This window comes from Camelus ferus, chromosome 32 (assembly GCF_009834535.1).
Source record: "Camelus ferus isolate YT-003-E chromosome 32, BCGSAC_Cfer_1.0, whole genome shotgun sequence".
Classification (NCBI taxonomy): Eukaryota; Metazoa; Chordata; class Mammalia; order Artiodactyla; family Camelidae; genus Camelus; species Camelus ferus.
Window position 1 is genome coordinate 15,930,562 of NC_045727.1, and position 12,150 is coordinate 15,942,711.

The 12,150-nt window shown below is 46.5% G+C and overlaps 1 protein-coding gene across 4 annotated transcripts in view; it reads right to left on the minus strand.

Annotated features, from left to right (window-relative positions):
- LOC116660893 overlaps positions 1–12,150 on the minus strand; it is a 377,599-nt gene that overhangs the window by 339,722 nt on the left and 25,727 nt on the right. For all 4 annotated transcript variants that reach the window (XR_004316534.1, XR_004316533.1, XR_004316532.1 and 1 more), the window contains exon 2: positions 5,195–5,314. The gene's annotated coding sequence lies outside the window, so the exon portion shown is untranslated. The remainder of the gene's footprint in view (positions 1–5,194; positions 5,315–12,150) is intronic.

The following is a 12,150-nucleotide window of genomic DNA, read 5'->3' on the forward strand; positions in this document are numbered from 1 at the left end:
AGGCTTTCCCAGGAAACAGGAAGAATTGTGTTGTCAGCCAGTTCCTGCTGCTGCAGCAAATTCCCTGGATGCGACTCCAAAGGCAGAAATGGGTGAAGGGTAGGGAGGGTTGTTAGTGCCTCCAGAGCTCTGGAGGGCAGAGCAGGCAAGGCTCAAGGTTGTAAAGGAGTTTTTGAAAGATGCGGCATGTAGGATATTTACCAGAGTCTGGTCTGACGATATGGAGGGGGGACAAGCAGAGTGACCATTCATTCATTCATTCATTCAAGCATCATTCTTTCAGCAAGTGTTTATTGTCAGTAGTGCCTGGATCGGAGTGGATTCCAACCCCTAAAAAAAAACATTTCTGCCCACAGAACCTGGTAACCCACCTGTCACCCACAACAGGAGATCAAGATCACCAAACGCAAGCAGCCGTCTATCACCATGTCTCTCCAGTGGCCAAGTCTCTCTCCCTCCTCCCCCAACATCTGTGCGTATGAATTTTAAAAGGGTCCACATTAGAAATCCCAGAAATCATCTTGTCCCTTCATTTTCACTTCTGAAAAGGAGTGATGTCTGCCTGTGGTTAATCCTGAGAGGAAGTTTTATCATGGAAGAAGGAATCCGGAATGACATACACATGGGGTTCAAATCGTATGACCTTAGGCAAGGTACAGCTTTCAAAGCCTCGTTTTCCCGTCTGTAAAAGGGGTATCACAACAGCGCCAACCTCATAGGTTGAAGGAGTGACTGAGGAAATGGATGAAGGTAGAAAATATCACCTTCTGAGATAAAAGTCTGCTCACATCCCCTCTACTGAAGCCATCATCAATTTCTCATTGGTGTTTCAAAAACAAAGGTCAGAGACCAGAATTCTTGTAAGTTTTAGGATTAGAATTGTATTACATCAAAGATGCTACTGAAGACGTTTTTAGAAAACATGTTGGTCTAGTCACCTCTCTGAGCCTCAATTTTCTAGCTATAAAATAGGAATAATAAAATTAGCTACCTCATAAAGTTTTGGGAAGGAAGAGTCAATCACACAATTAGGGCTCAATGAATCCTGGACACAGAACACAAAGATATACTCAATTAAATGCAGTGACAGGGAATTCTTTAATCAATTAATTAATTAAAAAGTAATTACCCAGATTGTCTATTAAGAAAAAAATTTTCCCCTCAGACTTGTGAAAGGTGATTTGAATAGAAATACTGGGTTACGTTCATAAAAAGCTTTTAAAGACTGTAGAAATTAAATGAATTTGCTTATCCCAGTAGAAGACATGTCTTTCTCTGAAAACAAGCATTCAGACTTGGATAGGTAGCAATTCTTTGTATCTCAAGTTCCCAAGCTCTCATCTTAAATAGATAGAAGGTATGGTCCAAATGTCATTCTTGATGACATATTCAACGACAAATGCTAGGATATGCATGGTGCCCTTTATAGTTATTACAGAGTTTTCTCACCCCCTCTGCCATGGAATTTTTTCTTGGGAGCAATGAAATGTCACTACAGATACTACTACAGTTCTAGCTCATGGCCAGCAGTCCACCTCACTCTGAGACATCATTTAGTCCTGTACTGCAAGATCTCATTTAGCACACCAACTCCTATTAACTTATCATTGGAGCCTGAAGTACTGTGTTAAGAAGGATTCTGATGTCTTATTTGAGCTCAACGCCAAAGAGTGCCTTATTGATTAGTGATGTCTGCTACGGAGGTTTATGGTCAGTGCGTATGTGCTTCATATTTGCTAACCCTGAGCTAGTACAACCCTGTGTGTGATAGTCAAAGAAGGTGAAGCTCAGAGAGGGAGACTGATCTGCCAGGGTCACAAAGCTATTTAGTGGCAGAGCCAGAACTAGATTATCCCCTGGCTCTGTGCCCAGGCCTATTTCCTCTCCATCATAATGCATGCAAGTCCTTAATCAAGACCCAGTGGTATCTATGAAACCACTATAACATTTGGCATTTGCTGCACTATTTAATACCCACCCCATATGGTTCCAAAAAGATCTGCAGTGATCACACACCAGAAATACACACTGTTGAGAGAAATGCACACATTAAAGGAGGATTAAAATAAAAATAGACTAGGGGGAAGGGTATAGCTCAAGTGGTAGAGCACACGCTCAGTAGGTAAGAGGTCCTGGGTTCAATCCCCAGTACCTCCTCCGAGCGGAAACCAATGAATAAACCGAATTACCTCCCCCTTATAAAAAAAATACAATAAACATAGACTAGGTAAACAGGCAATGTAACCAGGAAAATGAGAACAACAACAAAAAAAAAAAAAGAGAGAGCCAAGAGTATGTCCGGCACACAAAAATGCATCCCTATGCCACTGCTGGGCAACTGGTGGCCGATGCAAAGAAGGAAACAGGAATCCAGGAGTTTGAAGATGGAAAGTTCAGTCAGTTGTTCAAAAGAAGATTTCCTTGATGTTCCTCTGGGAGAAATACCTCCCATGGGTGCTCATGCCTAAGGAGCTGTGATGTGGTGCAGGACGTTCCTCAAAGACATGTCTCCAAGAAATGAAGTGATTTTTACACCGCTGACTCTTGGAATGTCTCTTGGTGAAGGCTGATGATGAGATGTCAAAGTGTGGTCCAGGAACTAACTCCAAGCTTTTCTGTCACAGTCGCCAATGACTGCCATGTTTCCAAAGCCAGTGGTAAGGTTCCATTATTCATCTTACTTGACCTCCTCCAGTCTTTGATACAACTGATGGCTTCACCCTGGTTTTTTGCCACCTGCAGGACACCACATTCTCTTGAATTTCTTCTATGTCACTGACAGCTCCTTCTTGATGCCCTGGGCTTAGGTATCTCCTTTCTTCTGATGTCTAAATGTCTCAGGCTCCAAGGCTCAGCCTGCAGACCTTCTCTTAGACTTATCTGTCCTCAGTTCTTGGTGATCTCATGGCTTTAAAATCATCCTTGGGCTGACGACTTCAAAATTTATATCTCCAGCTTGATCTCTCTCCTAGACTCCAGACTCATATATCCACCTGCCTCCCTGACCTTCCCAGATGGACACTAATGGCACCTCAGACTTCCCACGTCCATCACCAGAGACTTGAGGCCATACCGTCCTTTCTGCAACCTGTTGCCACACCCCAGTCCTCTCCATTTCAGGGAACAGCAACAATGATCACCACATTGCTCAGGCCAGAAACCTGCGACTTGGCCTTTACTCCTGTCTTCTTGTCACATCCAGTAACCAGTTTGTCAACAAGTTCTGTCCACTCAATTACAGACAGTATCTCAAACGCAACCCTGTTTTCCCCTCTCTACCACAACCTCCTGGTTTAAGCCACCTTCCTTTCCCAGCTGGTGGACAGGAAATTCTCCTTTCTTATCTTTCTGCTTCCACTCCTGCCCCCTACAGTCTGTTCTCCAGACAGCACTCAGAACAATCACTTTTAAAATGCTGTTCTGATAGATCACTACCTGACTCAAAGCCCTCTGACGGGCTCTCCATCACTGTGAAAGCCAAGGTCCTCTCAGCCCACTGGAGAGGCCCTGACCCCTCTCCTCACTCACAGTAGGCTCCAGTCACACTGGGCTCCTGCTGGGGATACTCTCCTCTCAGACCTGTGAAGGCAGGGCAGACTCTGGGTCACACATTTGCAGTTGACTTGCCTGGAGGAACCCACACTGAGAGTTTTGCCCTTGAAGGTGGCACATGGAGTCATGTCCATTCCCTTGGCTGTTGCCACCAGGGATGCCCCAGTGATTTCCACAGCATACCCTTACTCATAAATATCTCCCCTTGGTGTCAGCTGACCCCTTGGATCTCACCCAAGGAAATACTGTCATCAAACTCCAATAAATTTCTGAAGCCCCAAGCAGACCAGGCCAATTTAGAGCAGGTTTTGGCTTTAATAATGTTTTGTCTTAGATTTGGCCTTAATTATAAATCATTTGCAACTGTGGTTTAAACCATAAGCAAATCTTTCATGGCATTCTTATTATCTACTTAATATCGCAGAGAGAAAGATTTACGGAATCACGTTCTGGGAATTAAGCAACCGAGGAAACTTTTAGGTGAGGATGAAACACATGAAAATTATAGTTTTGTCATAAAACGTTGATTGATCAATGATTATTGTAAAACTGTGGTAACTGGGCTGGCGTCAACATAAATCTGTAATTGGCTGGATTTATTCTTTTTTCAAAATACTATATTTCCTACAGTTTTGACCGTTGTGTTAATCTGGTCTGTTAGATTTACTAGTTTTAACTTAATTAACTCCATTTAGCTTATGCATATGTGTGTGTGCAAGTGTATGTAGTGTGTGTGTGTATGTGTGTGGTTTAGACAGATGGATGGATAGATGCATTACTAGTTTCTTGTACTTTTCAATGCTTTGTGTTTTTCTTCAAATCTAATTTTTAAAATTGAAGGAAACACACTTAGCTGAATGAAGCCGATCTTGCTGTAGAAATGGGTCCAAAGCACTGCTTTCCGAGTTGTTCTCCTACACGGTGACCACACAGAGTCATGATATTGCATCTTGGGAGGCAGTGAGGACTGCAAAAAGATCGTTGAGTCAAGTTCAAATCTTGGCTCTGCCATTTGCTGGTTGTGTCATCCTGAGGAACCCACTCCACCTCTCGTAGCCTCAGTCTCCTCATCTGTAAAACGGGAATAATTATACCTACCTCAGAGGCTACTGTAAGGCTTAAATGGAAAAACAAAAGTGAAGTGGTTAGCCCGTGCCTTGGCACACAATGGCTGCTCAGCACCTGCTGTGGAAGCTCTCCCATCCTCTTCCCAGTCAGGGGTGGATGTGTGATGTCGCGGCAGGGGGAGCATGCCCTCAGGAATGAAGTCCAGGAAGCATTCTAAACCTCAGAGGCACCATCATAGAGAGAGCTAGTCCTGACACCAGGGGGAACCAGACCAGACACCAGGATTATCTTCTATTCCAATAGGACAAGGGAGACAGTAGGTCCAGGTCACAGCCACATAGGAGCAGATATCCATATAATAATGCAAAATTAAAATAATTATAAAACAGCAGCCCCCACGAATTAACATGCACTTGCTATACACCAGTTTCTATGCTCAATCTTTACATACTTACTTTTATTAGAGCTCAGGCAGTGATGACTCCCTCTGAGGTCAGAAAATCAAGATGTCAGAGATGGGACTTGCCCAAGGTCACACCGCAAATGAGTGGCAGAACTAGGACCCCAAACTCACCTCCTTAAGCTCTGAGCTTTTCTGCTTCCGAGAGTCACTGGGACTGCATCTCCCTTCACCGGCGGCCCTGTCTCCTAGGGGTGGGTGTGTCCTGAGCTGGTGAGTCTTTCCAAAGCTAACCTGAAAGGAAAGGGAGGCCCAGGTGAGCCATTTCGGTCTCTTCTTACCTAATTGCTGAGGACAGAGCTGAGAAGTAGCCGGTTTGAGGTGGAAACCCGCCCTTCTCTTCCTGCCGAGTATTGCATTGGGGTGGAATAGCACTTTATTTTTCTTGATTCCCACTATGTAGCCAGTGAAAAATATTTTCTGAACCTATTCTGAGTCACTGATTCACACTGTCTGTTCTCAAGTTGTCCAGGGTCAGGAGAGTCAACCGTGGCTAAATGAACCCCGACATTGGATTTCGCCAAAAAGTAAACACTCTGAGCCATGAAGAGAAAAAAAAATGTCGGTTTCAAATATAACTTTCAAGTGCAATCTCCTTTCCTCTCTTCTTCCCCATCACCCCGCCCTCTCCCAATCTCTCCCCCTCCTTTCTTCCTTGTCACCTTGATTTCTCTTCCTCTGTCTTTCTCCATCTCTTTCTTTTCCTCCCCTTCCTTCTTTCAATCTCCTCTTCTTTCTCCCTCTTATTTCTCCCCTTCGTCTATTCTCTTCTCTCCTGTTTTCTTCTCTTCTGTTTTAAAATATGCCCAGGAATTTGTTTTCTTTAGGGACCATGAGGCCAACAGATCAGGAGACGACTGCCATTGAAAAGACGGTTTGTTGCTCAAGCTCCCAAGAGAGGCCAAGCCAGGCCAGGCAGGGCCACGTGGGGAAGCACCAGAAGGTGCTTCTGGTCAGAGGCAGAAGGAGCAAGAAGAAAGCATGTGCAGGAGATCTGATTGTGGTTTGTGCAGGGCAGACAGGCAAGACGAGAGTAAGCTAATCTAAGATTGGCTGCTTTGAACAATTTCAGCAGATTCTGGGCTATAGGGCTGGTGGTTCCCTGGCTGTCTGGAACCTGGCCCTGGGGTGATTCAGGCAGAGAGATGGTGTCCTGGGCTGCAGGAGTCTGATAAAAGGAGTCAGATGAGTGTGTGGACGTTGCATTGGTTGGTTTGCACATCAAAGATGTGCTGGAAAGCAATGTTTGTCCCTCTAGGATTAGCTAATCCTGGGAGGGGCAGTCCCTCTCTGGGTCTGCAGGGCGCCGAGGTGTCAAAGCATCATAAAATAAAGAAAATGTTTAAAAAACATAATTAATACAGCTTCCTTTCTCCCTTCTCTCCTCTATCCTCCCTTCTGCCTCCCCGAAGCCTGCAAAGAACTCACCACAACTGTTCAGGTGAGTCATAATAAAGGGCTGGGTTGGGCGGGTGACAAGGAACCAGGAGAGGAACAGATAGTCTCCAGCACCACTGGGGAGGCAGAGCCCTCGTTTTTAGAGACTGAATGTGCCTTCTGTCAGTGGAGGGAAAAGCTCCGTTCACCTGCCCCCACTGGCCTGGACTCTGCACCTCTGCTTCTTGAAAGCCATCCCTTGTCCTGACAGCAGCGGCCGCCGTGTCCTTGCCCTCCACTATACCGTGGGCTGGTTGTTTTGCCCAGGCCTGGAATTACCCAAATCCCCTTAAATACATGGCTGCAAATGAGGACACTGGAAAAAAGGCAATAATTGTGACAGTAACTCACGGGGCCAGGCCTGACACGTCTCTAATTGCCTGCTAAAATTGTCGCTGTCTCCTAAAGTGCAAATTATCACCCGAAATGACAAGAATAATGAATGAGTAACTCTGATGTAATGCAACAATTAGTCCTCAAAGACACTGTCTAATATGGTAATTCAGAACACCCACTCCTTGTTATTAAGTGCCTGATAATTATTTAATTATCTATCTGCCAGCATGATTTACTTGGTTTATTTAGCTGCAGATGTGGGCAGGAGCATTTGGGTTTAAGGTCAGAACGAGCTGGCCCCTCCATCAGCCGCCACATCGGTTTGCTTGGGTGCTGGAGGCTGCCGTCTGTCTGACGCCCCTAATTGGCTTTGGCAGTCCCCACCCAGAGTCAGAAGATCCTCTCCTATCCGCTCCTGGCCCTGGCCTGGGGTCATTCGGGGGCCACGGTCTCTACTTGCCTCTTGCCCTGTGGGCCACCCGACAAGTGATCAGCATATTTTGGGTAAACGGCTGCCACACCAAGATCAAGTGAGCGTTCACTCTGTGCCAGGCTGAGTGCTGAGTGCCGAGTGCAGCCCAAGGATCAGCTCATTCAATCTTCTCAGTAATGCCAGGAGGTAAAACAACTGGCATCAGCATGTGACAGAGGAAGGAACTGAGGCCTGCACAGGTGAGGTCACTTGTCCGAGGTCTCACAGTGAGCAAGTCACAGGGCCAGGACCAAGCTCTCTGTCTCCAGAGCCACTGTGCTCTCCTGGACCCCGACACTGCCAGGGTAAGGCTAGCCCCATAACTACCAGTCACAGCTTATTTACTCCAGGGCCACTGCACCAACAGAAGAGTCCGTGTCTTGGTCTCCAAGTCACAAAATGACTTACGGGGGAAGAAGAAAGAGGGCTTATGTGTCTCTGTTGACCCAAAGAAACTAGAGCCAAAGAGTAGAAGCTACTTCAGAGAGACAGTCTTGGGATCTAAAACTGGACCACTTACTAGCTGAATGCACTCAGGCAAGTTACATAACCTCCCAAAGCCTCAGTTTCCTCATCTGTAAAATGGGTGTGATCAGAGTCTCTCCATGATCACTCTGTCAAAAGTACCCCTTCATCATCACCACTCTCCATTTAGCATCCTGTTTGTTTCATTTACTAAATGTGTCTGTATCTGAAATTATCTTGTTTATTTATCTAATTATTTCCTACACACACACACACACACACACACAAAGAATATAAGCTCCGAGGGGTACAGGGACTTTGCCTGCCTTATTTATCCATCATATTCTCTGCACCTAGAACAACACTATACACAGTATGTCTAACGGCACAAGACAGGCTCTCAAGAATGAATGAATGAATGATCAGAAGCCAGGCATGTTCTCAGGCCAGCATGACCTTCCCCAAGTGATGCTGCAGCATCTCTGTGCACACAGCTCTCCACCCCACATTCTGCCCCAGCAGTCTGCTCTAACAATGCCTCCATGCAAAAGGCCATGGTGGCCACCACTGGAACTCTGATTTTCTTGCTTTGGTGCTCCAGCCAACAGGCCCCATGCCTCTAGCAGCTTCCCAAGTCCACATACCTGAGGATAAGTGTGACTGGCCCAGGCCGTCTGCAGCAGATGATCCTGCGTCTCCCACACCCACATTTCCTCAACACTTCCCATTTCCAGGCACACGTGCCCAATGTCCACCCTCCAACACACAGGTCTCATTGCCTGAGGGCTCCCTCTGTCTGCTGGAGCTCTCCGTGGACCAAACAGGTCAGGCTGTGCTCATTCAGGCTGGGCATCAAGCTCCCCCGGAAGAAGCCCGTGGGAGTCAGTGGGTAGACAGCCCAGCTCCCTCCCGCAGAGCTGTGAATGCCATACTCTCTCCACCAGATTCCTAGTGGGCTGAAGCTCCAGTTCCCCAGGTAGTAGGTACTCTTGGCACCCCACTCATATCCCTTGGAAAGGCCAGTGCCTCGGCTCTTGGGAATGTTGACTGTTCACATTCAAGGCTGCACCCTACAGCTAAGAATTGTCCTCAGCTAACAAGAGCCACCTTACTGGGAAATGCCCAGGAGACTACACCCTCCTCCAGCAGTGTCCCATTGCCACAACTAACTAGTACAAGGGTACTAAAGGCCAGCCTCCTAGCTCCAGGGGGGACAACTCTATGGTTCTGTTTAGGCTCCAGAGCTCCTTGGTGGGCAGCTGGAGGGTGGAGTTCAACTGAACCCATACCTTTTCCTAGGTCCTCAAAGGCAGGACCATCTCTGACTTGCCAACAAAGCACCATACTTACTGAGTTAGCGAATGAATGAATGAATGAATGAATGCACAAATACACACATTCATATATACATACATACAAAAATGATTGAATCAGAGCCATACATTTGCCAAATCAAGACCAGAACCCGTCTTTTCTAAGTTATCAGCTCATGTGTAGAAGTGGGAGGAGGTGAGCTAAGGGGAGGGCTGGGCTGGGAGTCAGAAGCCCTCAGCTCTTGTCTTTGATTCACTGCGTAACTTGAGACCTCATGCTCTGGGTCTCCGTTTTTCCATCTGTCAAATGAGAAAAAGAACGTTTTTCTCCATGTTGTCTTCCAGCTCCAACACAGTATGTGTTTTGCAATATATTTTTAATTTTCTATTTTGAAATAATTTTAGACAAGAAAAGTTTTTAAAAGAAAACACACACACATACTAGCACAGAGAGTTCTCATATACCCTTCACCCAGCTTCCTCGAATGTTAATGGTTTATGATTTTTAAACCCTCAGTTCAAATGTCTGGGGGATCATCTTAAGGGTGGAGACATGGCCAGAGCAGCAGAAAGGAAGTTTGTTTGAGCAAATGCAGAGTGAAAATTCCCCTGGCTGGGCAGCCCTGGAAAACCAGACAGCAGCAGACAATGTCCCTTCCTTTCCATCTCTCTCTGCTGCTCATGGTGCGGCCACAGCTTCCTTTTATTTGTGGTCTCTCACCTCCTATGCCATGGCAAACAAGAGACTTTATAAATATTTCAAACACTAATAATTTGTGCTGGCCCTCCTTAGACTTTTAAATGAATCTAAGAGCATTTCTCTCCAAGGAACCTGCCAAAATGCAGACAGGAGAAAGAAATACCAGCACCGGCCGCGGCCTGAGATGGGTACTTGATGCAGAGATGGGACCAGGGGCTGTGGCTGCAGGTGTGGAACACGCCTCTCTTCTCCCACCCACATCCCCCACCCCAGCATCTGTCTGGGGAAGCTATGTCTGGTCAGGGAAATGGCCAGCTCACCCAGTCCACGGAGTCCCACGTTCCAGCTGATAAAGAGAGAAACAGAGGGCTGGTAAATTCCATGGTTGGTATTTGGATTTGGAATCAGACATTCCTGGGTTCAAATCCCAGCTTGTCTATTCATTAGCTGTGTGGCCTTGGGCAAGCCACTTCCCCTCTCCAAGTCTTTTTCTCTTTATCTATAAAGTGGATATTGTCAAGATTAAATGAAATTGTGCATATAAAGTACAGAGCCTGACTTACTTATGCCGTAATTACTTATGTAAGTAGTATTTTCCCTTTGAAATACTGTAAGCTCCATGAAAGTAGGGACCAAGTCTCTTTTTGTTCACTCTTTGCCTCCAATGTCCAGCACAGAGTAAGCATTCAATAAACATCGGAATGCATGAATAATTGCTTACCTCTGTTTGGAGGGATCAAAATAGAAACCTTCTGATGTGAAAGGACACTTCAGTGTGGTCTGGAAGAGTGAGTATAGGATGGGAGTACACGGAGAAGCAGATGACCAGCATTCCAGATAAGGGAGCCACAATGAACAGAGGTAAAGATGCTGGACCACATCTAATGCATTCAGAGAATGTCCTGGAGTTTAATAATGACAGTACCAAAGGTGAAGGCAAAATGTGGGAGTGAGCTGGGGAGGAGGGGGAGGGGCGGGCAGCGTCAGGTTGGGGAGACTCTGAATGCCAAGGAATGGTGCTCGGACTGAGTCCTGCAGTAGGCAGCAGGAGGCCATGGAGGAAGGAGACTCTCAGACGTGTTTGAGAATGACATCACTGGAGGTAGATTACAGTCGTCTGAGTAAACCAAGGGACTACTGGCCACAGCAGCAACTCTCGAATTTTTCTTGGAGCATAAATCTATTTTAATAGAGTTTTAAGACATAAAATCAGAGGTCAGGAGAATGTCCTGGGGCTGGGTATGGTGGCGGGGGGTGGTGAACAGTCCCTGAGGCACCTTGTTCCCTGCAGCACCAGCGGATGTACTGATGTCACCCAGCCAAGACTTGAGACTTCAGTCCTGTGACCTCCCATTATGCTGTTACTCTGCCTCCTGGATAATAATACAGACCTGGAGATAGGGACACTGGCACTAGAGTGGCCCTTCAGACAGGCTCTTCTTTAGTCCCTAGATCCAGAAAGAGCCAGACCTGCCCTGAGTGATGACAGGAGGTACTGTTCTGATGTACCCCAAGGGAGGTAGCTGAGTAATCATCCTTACCAGCCTGGTGCCTCCCTAGAATTACAGTTCCCATTCCCCAAGCATTTACAATGATCCTTATCCCATCCAAAACCCACAGCAACTTTTGAGCAGGGAACTATTCTCATCTTTCATCTTAATGGTGAGGGAATTGAGAGGTTTGGTAACCTGCCTGAGGTCACACAGCTTGTGAGTGGCTTCACCAAGATTTAAGCCCAGATCTTACTCCAGAAAGTTTTCACCCTGCACTAACTATTCCCAAAAGGAAAAAGCAGAGAGGATCTGAGAAGATTTCCCTTTCTTCGTGGAGATTTATAAGGATAACAGGCAGGCAGCTTCCTGTCTGAGATGAGCTAAGAGGGTTCCCACTAAACCCGAGGGAAGGACACCATGACTTCATGGTTCCTGTCCAATCTCTCAGATGCTATTTTCAAGGCTGTCCCTGCTGGGACAGATGAAGCATCACCCAGTTAGGCATGCTGTCCATCTGGCTGTCTGCATGATGTTATTTATAATGCCTAACCCACAACCAGGCTGTAATGAAGAAGGATTCAGCCCTGGCCCCTTAGCGGGGGAGGCAACTGACTTTGGAGCCAGCTGTCCTGGCAGCCCAATTTGGCAAATGTGACGTAGACATGAGCCCTGATCAGGGGCAGCCTGGCGCCCAGAGAGAAGGTGGTGACCAAGCTGTTCAGACGGGGCCATTTGTGCATCTGACAGCCGCAAGCTCCTGTCCAGTGGTTCATATGATGGACTGCACGTCTCTCACAGTGGAATGTGGAGTCAGATGCACGTACTTTTTATGACTCAAGAAATGGGTATTGCTT